The 12,675-nt window shown below is 39.1% G+C and overlaps 1 protein-coding gene across 1 annotated transcript in view; it reads left to right on the forward strand.

Moving 5' to 3' along the window:
* The window catches only part of DIAPH3 (diaphanous related formin 3), a 560,319-nt gene that overhangs the window by 124,023 nt on the left and 423,621 nt on the right, over positions 1–12,675 (forward strand). The window lies entirely within an intron of this gene.

Here is a 12,675-nt window from a genome sequence, read left to right on the forward strand (position 1 = left end):
TCCCCCACCCAAAGTCCTTCCCAGAGCCCAACCTCTTACTCCTTCTGCACCCAGCATCTTTACAAGAGGCTGCACCCCAACTCCCTTCCCCAGACTTCCTCCCAGAGCCTTAGGCAGATTTTTGGGGGATGGGTTCTGGGCAGCATGAGTGACCTTGTTGGCCCACTGGGAGGATTTGAGGACTGGCACTGGACTTAAGGTAAATCGAGTTTCAGAGCCCAGCTTTAGATGAAAGCTGGATCTCTCAGATGATTGGGATCTCTCAGTAGAAGGAGAACAATGAACTGGGATTCTGCAAAAGTTTTTATACAGATTTCTCCATTTAGTCTTTTGAGGGGCTGATCCAGTTCCTAAAAAGCCATCACAGAAAGTGCTAAAAAATTGGAAGAGGCTATGAAGCAGTTTTAAGCCAGCTGCTCAAGTACCTTGATTAGTGAGAAACTTACACTGAGTGGGTTATTTCTGGGCTTGGCAGAATTTGATCTTTTTGTTATCTGTCAAAATTATATCTCTTTATTTTTGAGCATTTTATTTTTATCGATTTAGATTGCAATAGTTGTGGGAAATTGTGGCGTGTCAAATAATGGGGAGAGGATCAGACAATTTAATGACAGGGAGATTCAAAAAGTTAAAGTTTTATAGCTGTTAAAACACAAATGTAAACATCATATGTCAAAATATACAAAGTAAATAGCCTTAATGAAACTGCAAGTTCTCAAGAAGCATTTTTCGTACTTTATCTGTAAAGACTGATTATCATCAGCATCATCTTCAGTTTGTCTTAATAGTGAAATTAATGTTTGATGCTTAAGATAATCTAATTCTTCCATGCGTAGTTATTTCATAACAGTATACTGCAGTATTTCATGTATTTTCTTTGACTCATTTGGTGTTGAGTTTTTACACCTGGTACTGGACTGTGGATATGCCACTAGTGTGGTCTGGTATGCCAGTTACCAGATTCTAGTGAGATGAATGTGTGATGGCAGGGAAAGAACAAAAGGGCAGAAATCCGCTATCACGATGGAAACTCTAGTAAATAAGATATTACTGTTTGTTACAAGTACAATTGTAGAGAGGTTAACCGGGGCTCATCTCTCTTTAGGAACCCCCACTGCCTCAGTAAATTCAGGAGGAGGCCTAGCAGGGAATTAGTCCGTCTGCAGGAGTCTTCCTCTGCGGCCTTCGTGAGGGCAGAAATAAAGTCAGCCCAGGCCCTATGTCAAGGTGGGGCAATGCTGAGTCAGATGCTCAGGCAGAGGCTGAACAATAACAGTATATACCAGGGATTGACAACCTCTGGCACGCGGCTCGCCAGGATAAGTACCCTGGTGGGCCGGGCCAGTTTGTTGACCTGCCGCATCGGCAGGTTTGGTCGACCGTGGCTCCCACTGGCCGTGGTTCACCATCCCAGGCAAATGGGGGCTGCGGGAAGCAGCACGGGCCGAGGGATGTGCTGGCTGTGGCTTCCCACCATCCCCATTGGTCTGGAACAGCGAACCACAGCCAGTGGGAGCTGCGATCGGCCGAGCCTGCAGACATGGCAGGTAAACAAACTTGCCTGGCCCACCAGGATGCTTACCCTGGTGAGCTGCGTGCCAGAGGTTGCCGACCCCTGCTATATAACAGTGAGTCTAGGTCTGAAAGCCTTGGAGAGGGAGAAACTGCCACCCATGAGTTTGGGGGTTGGGGTGACGCAGGACTTCCCATTCCACTGTGTTCTAGCCTGGGGCCCTAGCAGCAGCAGAAGACCTGCTGCTGTGTCAGTGGGGAGCCTAGCCACAACACACTGACATGGGTTCTGGCAGTGTCACAGCCAGACTAGGGTCAGCTGCCCCCCAGGCTACTTCCAAACTCCCCCTGTCGAGGTACCTAGTTCAGGGTGGTGTCCTCAGAGGGATCCAGCATCATGGGTTCCTCGAGATAGCTGGCCTGGGGCAGGTTCTGCAACTCCTCAGGGTAGCTGGCCTGGGGCAGGATCGGCCAACATTTGGGTCCGCTGTAGGTCGCTGGTGTTTCCCAACATGAAGGTAGGATGCAGGTGTCTGGCTTCCCTGGCGGCTGCTCTCTGTGAGCTCTGGGTTTGGGCCTTTATACTTCCTTTGCCAAGCCTGACCCTTTGTGGGGCGGTCTCAGGGCTTCTTGGCTCTTTCCACTCTGTGGTCCAGAGGGGTTCATCTCTCTCTGGGCTGGCGGGGACCCACACAGTGATCAATAGACTTGTGCTTAGCACTTTCAACCAAGTCATTTTTGGGATCATGTAGCTTACACAAATTCCATGGATGGATTACTGATATTTTGCTGTTTGTTCCAATTTATGGTGCATGACTTAAGTGTTTGTAGGTCCTACTAGACTTGTTGTTTTTGAGTACTGTGATGGGGCAAGGCCAGATGGCTACAGTAAAGTACTGAGAAACAGGTATGTTAGCCCCAGGCTAAACAAATCCCTAGGACCATGGTAACCAAATGGCAGTTGCTCCAGGTTAATCAAGGCCCCTGGAGCCAATTAAGACCTTTCTAGAAGGCAGTGGATATAGCTACTTTAATTTAGAACACCTGCAAGCCAATCGGGCAGGCTATCAGGGCACCTGGGTTTTAAAAAGGAGCTCACCCCAGTCAGCAGGGAGGAGCCAGAGGAGAAGGAGTGCAAGGTGGGAGCTGGGGCAAGAAAGGCAAGGGCATGAGGTGAGGATGGTGTACTGCTGTCGCAGGATTTAGGAGACAAGCATTATTCAGACATCAGGAGGTAAGTCTGTCGGTGAGATAAAGAAGGTGTTTGGGGAGATGGGAGTCAGCCATGGTAGTTGTAGTTTCATGCAGCTGTTACAGGAGGTTACTAATAGACAGCTGCAATTCCACAGGTACGTGGCTGGAACCCGGAGTAGAGGGTGGGCCCGGGTTCCCCCCAAACCTCCCAACTCCTGATCAGACACAGGAGGAGTTGACACAGACTGTGGGGAAGATCACTGAGGTGAGCAAATCTGCCAAGAAGCGCAGGACCCACCAAGGTAGAGGAGGAACTTTGTCACACTACCTAATTACTCCTAGTAAGAGGTTAGGAGCAAATGAAAGTTTTGGTATAGGTTATAATTGCGTTAAACATACCTGATGAATGACTCTGACACATGAGTGGAAATTGGTTTTTGATATTGTATTAAAGCTGACCTTCAAGTTTAAGATATCAAATTTATTATTTTGTCACCTGCACCTTCTCTACTTGTCAAAAGTAAAAGTTAACAAATATTTATCATAGAAATGACATATTTTGAGTAACCAAAATGGTTCTAAATAGATTTTAAAACTTTAAAAAAATTTTGTTTTTCAAACATAAGAGTGTAAAAAAAACAAACAAACCCCAAACACACACCAGAATATATTTGGGTTACATTTCTTCGTTTTAAATAACCTGCAATATTAAAATAATTTTCCTTTGTCCTGTTTGATTTACATTCTTCAGCTGTTATTTTAGTTACTTATTGTGATATATTTGAAAAAGGGTTTTTAAATATAAGCTGCTATTTTTCAGTTGATCACAACTTTGGGAGAAAATGATAATTCATGAGCATGAGAACTATAGGAATAATTGATTTAGGAATCAGAATTTAGAATTCTTAACCTTCTTTATAGGTGAAATCATCGTAATGTATAATTATGAGTTTTGTTTTTAAGTCACAAGTAATTCAGAATTTTTCCTCTCAACAACAAGAAATATTCTCTGCTATTTCTGTTGATTGAAAAAAAGTCAAAATATGACTTCTTAAAGTCACCTATTTTGTAGTCCTATTAATGACCAAAAAGGAATGGATCAGAAGGCTTTGGAGACTTTAAACACAGTCTTAAATTTACAAGATGTAGGTTTCCTCAGTAATGACTTTTTCCTTTTTGGATGGTTAGCAGTTATTAAATGAGCATTATCCTACTTGTAGACATAAATTGCTTACAAAAGTAGCTTAAGTATCATTGATATACACTGCAGATAAAACTGTTAAGAGCTTGGATCAATTGCCACCCTCCACCATGTGAAAAAGCTTGTTACTCAATATTCACCGTACATTTGGAGAATGAATTTTCACATGTCTGCCGTGCATGTGATGAAAATGAAGCCATACTTCTAAGTAAAAAGGAGGTGGTTGTTGCTTCTCTTTGTCAGAAGGCCAAGACAGCAGTGGAAATAAATTTGTAAACAGTAGTTTGGGCTCTTACTATCTCCATTAGTTCTACCTCCTTACTCAGTATTGCTGTTCTATCTTCCCATTTTCTCTATTTCTGGAGGGGAAACTCACTTATTTTACTAGGGAATCTTAAATCAAAGTATTCCTGGAACATGTTTCTCTTAAAAGGCTGGACATTGCACTGATTATCCAGTTTGCTATCAAACTGCTTATTGTTGGACTCTTATCAAGGTTTTATTAAATATTGATGTGAAACTATTGTTTTTTTACTTCATTTCACAAGAAGCTTTCCTGGTGAGAATGTTGGAAACTCTGCTGTGAATATTCAACAAAGGTAGAGAAAATATTTGCACTTGTATAGTCATCTGTGAATGCTGTTGATAAATTATTGAAACCTTGTGGTGAATTTTGCTGACAAGCACAAAACAAATACAGATTGATATACTTACCTGAAGAATGATCTCTTCTAGATTGGTTGATAATTTTCTTGTTGCAGTTTTCTTTTTTACTGAGGATGAAAAGAGAGCACTTTTTGTTGTAAGCTATGGAATTCAATAAACGTCTGTCAGGACAGAGGGCCAACTTGCTCAATATTTCTTGACTTCTAAAATCTTTTCTGAAACGAACTTTTTTCCCTTTTTACACTGGAAATATACTTCACAGAAACAATTAATTGAAAAATATTTATGGGCACACAATTTATATTAAAAGGAAACTAAAATGTATGCAATGAATCATGTTACTTTAAAACATGCAATAACTGGAAAAAACAATAAAATAAAATTCCAGGTGTCTCTTGCTCATTAAATAGCAGGATGGATTGATTTAAATAAAGGAATGTAAATCGCCTGTTTTAATCTTGTTTAGCACTTTCAGTTATTTTCCTCAAGAAAAATTGATTCTCATTGGCTGGGAACCATTAAAACATGTAGATTTGCAAATAAATATAGCCTTTATGCTTATTTAGTACTTTTGTTAACCAGAAGATATACTATATCTATACATGCTTTCTGAAGTAATTAAATAACTTAACATACATTTATTCAGGTTCTTAATTTTTTTCTTACATTAGAAAAATGGTGAATGATTAGTTTCTTCTTTGCTGGATAATTATTTTTTTTCCCTTTTGATGTGCATTAAGTTCCATTTGGATGGAAATTTGACTTCAATTAAAAATGCACAAAGACACAGCATTTTAATTTTTTAAATTAAATAAAGAGCTTTATCAAAATGTTTTGCATTTTAAACTGGTTTATTAAGAGAGAAATATTCCCTTTAGTGAATTAAGTGATTTTTTTTTTTTCTGGTTACTGCGTTCCGCAAGATTTCAGAAATAGTAGATCTCAGCCTCTCAGTTGGATTTTATTCATTGATTGGAAGGGGAAAACAGGCTGTGAGTGAACTAAACATTGAACTGAACTACTGGAATAAACTCAAATGAGAGAGCATTCTTTCTGCCTGCTGAAGAGGTTACTGCCTATCAAAAGCTAGCTTAGCACTTCAGCAAGCTCTGGTTTCAGGTGCTTAGCCAGTGACTTCTACATGGTCAGTTGTTTGACTTTCTTTAAAACTTTGGCAGCAAATGTGCTGCTTAATATTTTATTTAATTAAAATTATTTTAATACTATGGTAAGTTGCAATCTGAACATAAATTGTCATAATTTCAAATAGGTTTATTTAAAAAACATAAATACGTATTTAGTTTAAATTTTAAAAAGTTTAATTAAAAAAGACTTTTTTCCCCCCCGCCATGTTATATAGTAGATCAGTGCAGAAACGTGAGGATGACTTAGAGTTAACTTAATCTAAATCTTTTACATGGGATAGCATTTTCATTAAGTCTGCAAGTATTAAAGGTGGACCAAGTTTAGGTTCACAAAACTCTGTATGTGACAGAACTTATTTGTCTTTGTCTGGAATTGCAAGGTGGCTCTTTTACGCTGGTACAGAGGAAAAATTGACTGAATATGTGCAATAGTTAGTTTGGGTATGAAATTCAGTGTTGATGCTGAGAAGCTAATTACCCATGATAAAGTTAAAGATTTCTACTTATATTAAATGATTCAGTGTAATGATAGTCCATGTTTCAAGGTCTCTAAGCTTCATTTTTTCCAGATGTCCTTCAGTTGACAATGTTGGTTAGAAGGGAGGAGTGGGCCTAAGGCTTTGTACTGATTACTCCTTCACTTCCCCATGTAAAAGTAATTATGGCTATATTGTACTGCTTTATTTGTAAATATTTTCATTTGTGGGCCCTTTTAATTCTAAAATTACAATCAAAACTTCCAGTTTAGTAAGTTAAAACTAAAAAAGGGAATGTCAGTGGTTTTTAATTATGCAAAACTGAAGAAGCTTCAACTAATTTCATTCATGAAGCCCTCTTTTGGCCTCTATATAATTTTAGCTTAATTTTCAGACCAAAACAAGGTTCTATCAAGTGTTCAGTGAAACTGAGTATATCTAATTCTTTTCAAATCTCTAATAGTTCTTGACTTGCCAATGAATAAAACATTGAACTAATTCAAAAACTTAGTTTTTGCTTGGTTTTTGTCTTTCAAAAATGGTATACTCCTACCACTTGAAACTTTCCACACAACTAAATCTCGTGTTACTTCAGATGAAGAAAACATTATAATCAAGGGAAGGTTATTAATTGAGTTATCGTGGCTAGCTTTAGGCCCAATAATTCAATGGAATACTCCCAGTATGAGTGTAGTGCCATTTTTTATTTGTTCATGAGTTAGGTTATTTTTGTAGCTGATAATGCTTCTCAAATGATTGAAACTTGTGTTTTTGGAGATGGTGAACCAAGTTTGCATATCTAATCCATTAGACAACTGCCACTCTTATTCAGATTGATGGGAATCTGCATGGGGATGATGATCCTTAACTACCTTTTCTTAAACAAACAAAACATGTATGAATGCATGTTACCTACTTCAAATAATAGTTCATATACATAATTTTATTATGAATTAGTTTTTTAAACTAATTGTACAATATTTTTCTCAAGAAATAGTTATCAGTGAATAAACATGTTAAATGCTGTTTTCCGCTTAACAGTATCTCAAGAGAAAATATTTAAGTAAAATGCAGATCACCAAAACAATGAATAAAATTACTTAAAACTATGGTTCATCATAATTTTTTTTGTTGTAATATGCAGTTCTTTAAATGATACACTAGCTACATTGTTACTAAGCACATATTTTTACTTTGGGAATTTTCCATATTTATTTTTACATCTTCCACTATTTCTTCCATTTGTATAAGTGAGTCAATACATAAATTACAGTTTTTGTTTTTTTATTGCAGTAGCATCACGGTATGCCTATACTGCACATTAGGCCTAGGTGTGTATGACCCATGTCTGCAGACTGTTTTCAAGCCCATGCTTGAGCATTCACACTGTACTGAAAACTCTAGGCCTCACAACTGTGCTGGTGCTGTTGTACTGACTATGCAGATTTGAGTCAGAATTTCAGCTTTTGTGGGCATACGCTATTGTGTATTAGAGTTCCTTGAAAGCTGAAGCTACTCTAGGGGTTGATTCACGGTGGATTGTGGGAGAACTTGTCTGTCTGTCCTGCAGGAGTTGACCCAGAAGTGTTTTGTGTGGTTTTAGCTTGCCAACTTCTCCACTCCAACCGCTGTGTGTCTGCATACCCCCAGCAGCTTGGGCCATCAACATAGAACCCAAACTGGTGGAGGAATTTTTGCACCTCAGGCTATCAATCAGTTCTATTTTAGGAATCAGGCAAAGCATATGTTAGATGCAGGTGGTGGTTCTGGTGGCAGTTTGTGAACTGCCAGAGGTACCTCTTGGAAGGGGATATTGACATGCCATCTGCAACCCAGCTGATGCTGTTCATGCCTGTAATATTAGCTGCACATTGCTCCTATATAGACCGATGCTTCTGAAGTAGGGCCACATGCACAGGCTGGTGAGATCATAGTCATGTGGACTTGAGGTGACCGACACTGGGTCCAGAACTCTCGCATGAAGAAGCAGAGGTTTGTGATTACCTTGCCCCAACCCTTTAGCACCATATGAGAGAGGCTGCTACTGTTCTAGAAGCAGGTTGCTATAACGATCTGGAAGCTGGCTACACTAGACTGTTACAGGTCCATGGCCCAACCATTTTGGACTTGGCAAATCAACTATGGGGTGGTTATGGCAAATATTTTTGAAGTGATTACTCAAAGGTGCTGGGCATTACAAATTGTTTTTGAAGTAATTACTGGCTTTGAGAGAATGGGCTTTCCAAACTCTGTGGGGGTCATTGCCTGGACAATGGTTTGGCCTTCTGCAAGGAGCATAAATACACAAACTGCAATGGATACTACATCATGGTTAGGCAGGCTCTGGTCAACCACAGGAGCAGATTAATGGACACTAATATGGCATCCACTGGAAGGGTGTTTGATGCTAGGTTGTTCCTGAGATCAGGACTTTATCTTTGTGGAGAAGCTGGGATGTTATTCCCATTGAATGACATAAATGGAGTTACTGTCCCCACTGTTGTTCTAGGGGACGCTGCTTGCCCCCTGTTGCCATGGCTTATGAAGCCATATCCTTATTTCAGAGCACCTGACCAAAGATGATGGAATGACCCGTTCTCTAGGATGAGGGTGGAATGTACATTTGACAGACTGATATCCTGCTACGAGTGCCAGTATCATTAAAGCAGTCCACATTATTATAATGTGCTGTGTTCTGCACAATGTCTGTGAGGACAGAGCGGGGAACTCTTTCACCAGGAGTGGACTCAAGATACTGCTGCATTTCTGAGCCAGTACACAGTTAGACGGTGTACCTGTTATGCATGACTGGTGCTGGATTCACATGTGAAAGAGAAATCATAGATGCTTTGTGTGCATATAATGGGTTTACGTGGTCTCATGCATGAGGGGGAATAAATGGTATTTGAAGTTCTGTATATGGGAGTGGGGCAGCTGTGGGATTTTTTTAAAAATGTGTTGATATTATGCATTTTTTTCCCAGTACTGGCCAGGTACTGAAACTCAGTTTAGGGATTATTGTGATGACAATTTTTAAGTTTTTTTTTTTTATTTTTATTTTATTATGAAAGTTATTGAGTCTTCACATGATGACATTCATTACCGTTTGTGCAACTTCTAACATTATGTATAAGAGAACTTGCTACTGTAGCCTTGTGTGCAAATTCAAAATTATTTTACACAGGTATTTACATGCCAATGTAAAAATCAGGAAGGCAAACCATCCACCATCAAAACTTTCAACACAATTTATACTGCCAAAAGAGTGAAAAGTGCATGTCCCCAAATGACATATTGAGCTTTTCTTGGATGTCTCTTGTCCCTCTGTTCTGGCCTTCTTGATGTACTTTGTCTGGGAAGATTGTGACTGGCCTGGAGGAGTGCAGTGGTTCAGCCTCATTCCGGGGAGTGCCAGTTCCACATACAGTCCCTTCGCTAGACTTGTCCAAATTCCCTTCTCTCAGGGTATAGCCACTTCACGAGTGGCTGTTGGGGGGTGACTCTAGGCCCAACCACTACTCCAGACCTCTACCTAGGGACCACCTCAGTAGCAGCCACGTGCCGCATCTCTAACTAATTGTGTTTCCCTGGGCCACTTCCCCGCAGCTCTTATCTTTGTCGAGTCCCAGTAGCCAGCCAGGAACTTTGTTCTGGGGGATTAGTCACTGCTAGAGAGACTTGTTTAAACAGAATGTTTAGACTGCAACCTAATTTCAAAGTAAATGAATCCTAGCAAAGAAGGAGCTGGTGTATTAGACGAGGTTGCTTAGTGGAAGGTTTGAGCAGAAATTAGTTCAGGAACACAAGGAAGGGTATCTGGTTAATGGGAAAAGGGTATTGGGTCGTTTGGGTGCAGCAGGAAGTTGTGTACTGGAGTTTAAGGTGCTAGTTAATTTCTTTTTTAGTTAGATTGGTGGCTAGGAGGAAGATTGTCGTGTTTCGGGGTCAATTTTTAGATGAACATATTGCATTATTCTAAGTTTTAGGAAGAATAGTAGTGAAATGAAATTTTTCTGTTGGTGCTTTATCTCCAGAATTTTTCAGTAAGTCACTTTTCTTTTTAAATTAAATGCGTTGTTTCATCTGAAGAGTTTCTGTTTAAGTATTTGAATCAATGTCAAAACAGCTAGCCGATAACAGCTGATCTTAATGTTAGCTTTTGAGGTGGTAAGAAATATCTGCTCATATCTAAGAACCAGCATTAATCTTTTTAATTTAAGTATTCTCTTCAGCCATTGCTTTAATATAAAAGAAGTTCACTCTTCAAATAATATGTTCAGTGAAATAAAAACCAAAAACACAGAGACAAGAAAGGAAAAGGCAAGCATTATCCATCTTTAACAGAAAGTGATAACTCAAAATTAAAGGGGTCCACTCCTATTTGTTTCCACTGGAATGGGATGCGTGAGTGCATTTTCAAAATCAGTTTGCAAAAATTAGTTGCACAGTTGAATAGACTTCCATTTTTTGAAAGGAAAATCATTTAAATAAGTTGTATAACAATTAAATAAAAACAAAACGTGTGGCCAGGGAATTTAGTGCTGGATTCCTTTGCAAAAGAGTAGCTATGATTTTTAGTGCAAATTATGTATAAACCCTTATTGCACTTTTTTTCCTGCACCTCAGGTTATCCCTTTGTAAAAGCATGTGCCATGGTTCGTTTTGGAATTTTTTTCAGAAAACATTGCACAGAATTAAACCTTCAGGACTAGCATATTCAAAACCCTAAATTTAAATCTTAATAGTTTCCTACTCATATTCAAAGAAACTGCTATACAACTGCTTAATATAGAGATGCTTACATTTATTACAAATATACAATGTGAGCAATAAATTAAATATTCATCTTTTAAAACAAGCTTTTAGACAGTAAGTCCTTTAGGGAGAACACAGTGTTGCAGGCTGTCAGAAACTCTTTCTGGTTCTGTTATGCATATCCAGGGAAGGGAATTAGGGTTTGTAACAGCTGTATCACAATGTAGGTTTATCTTATCCTAGAGTTCTTATGTGGCCCCCATTACCATAGTAGCTAAGTGCCTCAGAATGTTTAACCAATTTATCCTCACAAAACTCCTCTAAGGTAAGGAAGCACTGTTATCTCCTTTTTGTAAGTGGAGAACTGAGACAGAGAGAGACTGAGTGACTTGCCCAAGGTCAAACAGGAATTGTGTGGCAGTGTCTGATGAGTTCCAGCTTAGCACCCTCCCCACTAAACAAATCTTCCTCTTTGTCACAGTCCTGGTTTGAAAAAAAAAAAATCCCATTGGTCAATCATCAGGATGCTGTTTCAGGCCAACATGATGGGGCTGTGTGCATTTAAGCTTCCTGTGTTTGAGTCCAGGCACTGCCTGTGACTTTGGATTTTTAGGTACTCTTATGAGGTGTAGTTACTCCATCTAGCGCCCACTTCTAAGAGCTAAGATACTGAAGTCCAACTGCCTAGGCCCTGTGACTAGGCTCTCTCCGACTTCCAAGTTACTTAAGCGCATCCTTTCTAGAGTTCCAACCTTGTGAGCACTCTGGTTTACACTTCCCCTCCAGGACCACACAGACTTTGCAATAGTTCCAAAACTAATCACTCATTAATTTAGATAGCACGAGATATACCGATATTATCAAAATAAAAAAACAACTATAGGCCATCTGTGCCTCAGCTTTCTCAGCAGTCTTGAGTATTCTCTGGTATTTGGTCAGTCTGTTAGTGTGTCCAGGATCCTCAACCAGCACATGGCTTTTCCTTTGAATCATGGAGTGTTTCTTACTACTTGAGTCAATTGCCTCCTCCTGCTTCTGATCTTTTCTCCCCACCTGTCTCCTTCACGTTTTTCTACCCACTTTCCGACACATAGAGGCATACAGTGATACAGGATTTTAATAAAAATAACCACAATTCATAAACTTATATATAGGTTCCACAACTATCACACTTTACTTAAACCATTTTAATAGTCACACAGACATGTTGTTTCTTCTTGATCTACTTTAGAGATTAATCTATAACAAAGCCTGTTAGTCAAAAATTTTACTAATGAGAGAGGTTAAAACATGCAACAAACTCTTTAATTCATGCTTACTTGGATTGAGAAAGAGTAAGTATATTTTTAGAATCCATTCTCTGTACCAAAATATTTATCAGAGCATGATGCCTTCAATTTTTTTCTCTTATGTACCCAAATAAAACATTTTCATTGTTTTAGAAAGTTTTCTAAAATAATATATTCAGAAATGCCCATATGGATTCAGATTTCAGATAGAACTGCAAACTTGATGAAGTGGCAGAAGGAAAGGAATGACTAACGTGCAAAAGTACTGATTGAAATGCAAAGCAATTTGGGGGACAGACTGTCGTCTTGCCCTGTTTACACAGCACCTAGTACAACAGGTTCCTGGTCCATGACAGGGGCTCTAGATTAATACAAATAATAATAATAATTCAATATCTGAAATACAGAGATATTAATATACTTAACTGGTGTTTTTT

The sequence above is a fragment of the Chelonoidis abingdonii genome, chromosome 1 (genome assembly GCF_003597395.2).
Source record: "Chelonoidis abingdonii isolate Lonesome George chromosome 1, CheloAbing_2.0, whole genome shotgun sequence".
Lineage (NCBI taxonomy): Eukaryota > Metazoa > Chordata > Testudines > Testudinidae > Chelonoidis > Chelonoidis abingdonii.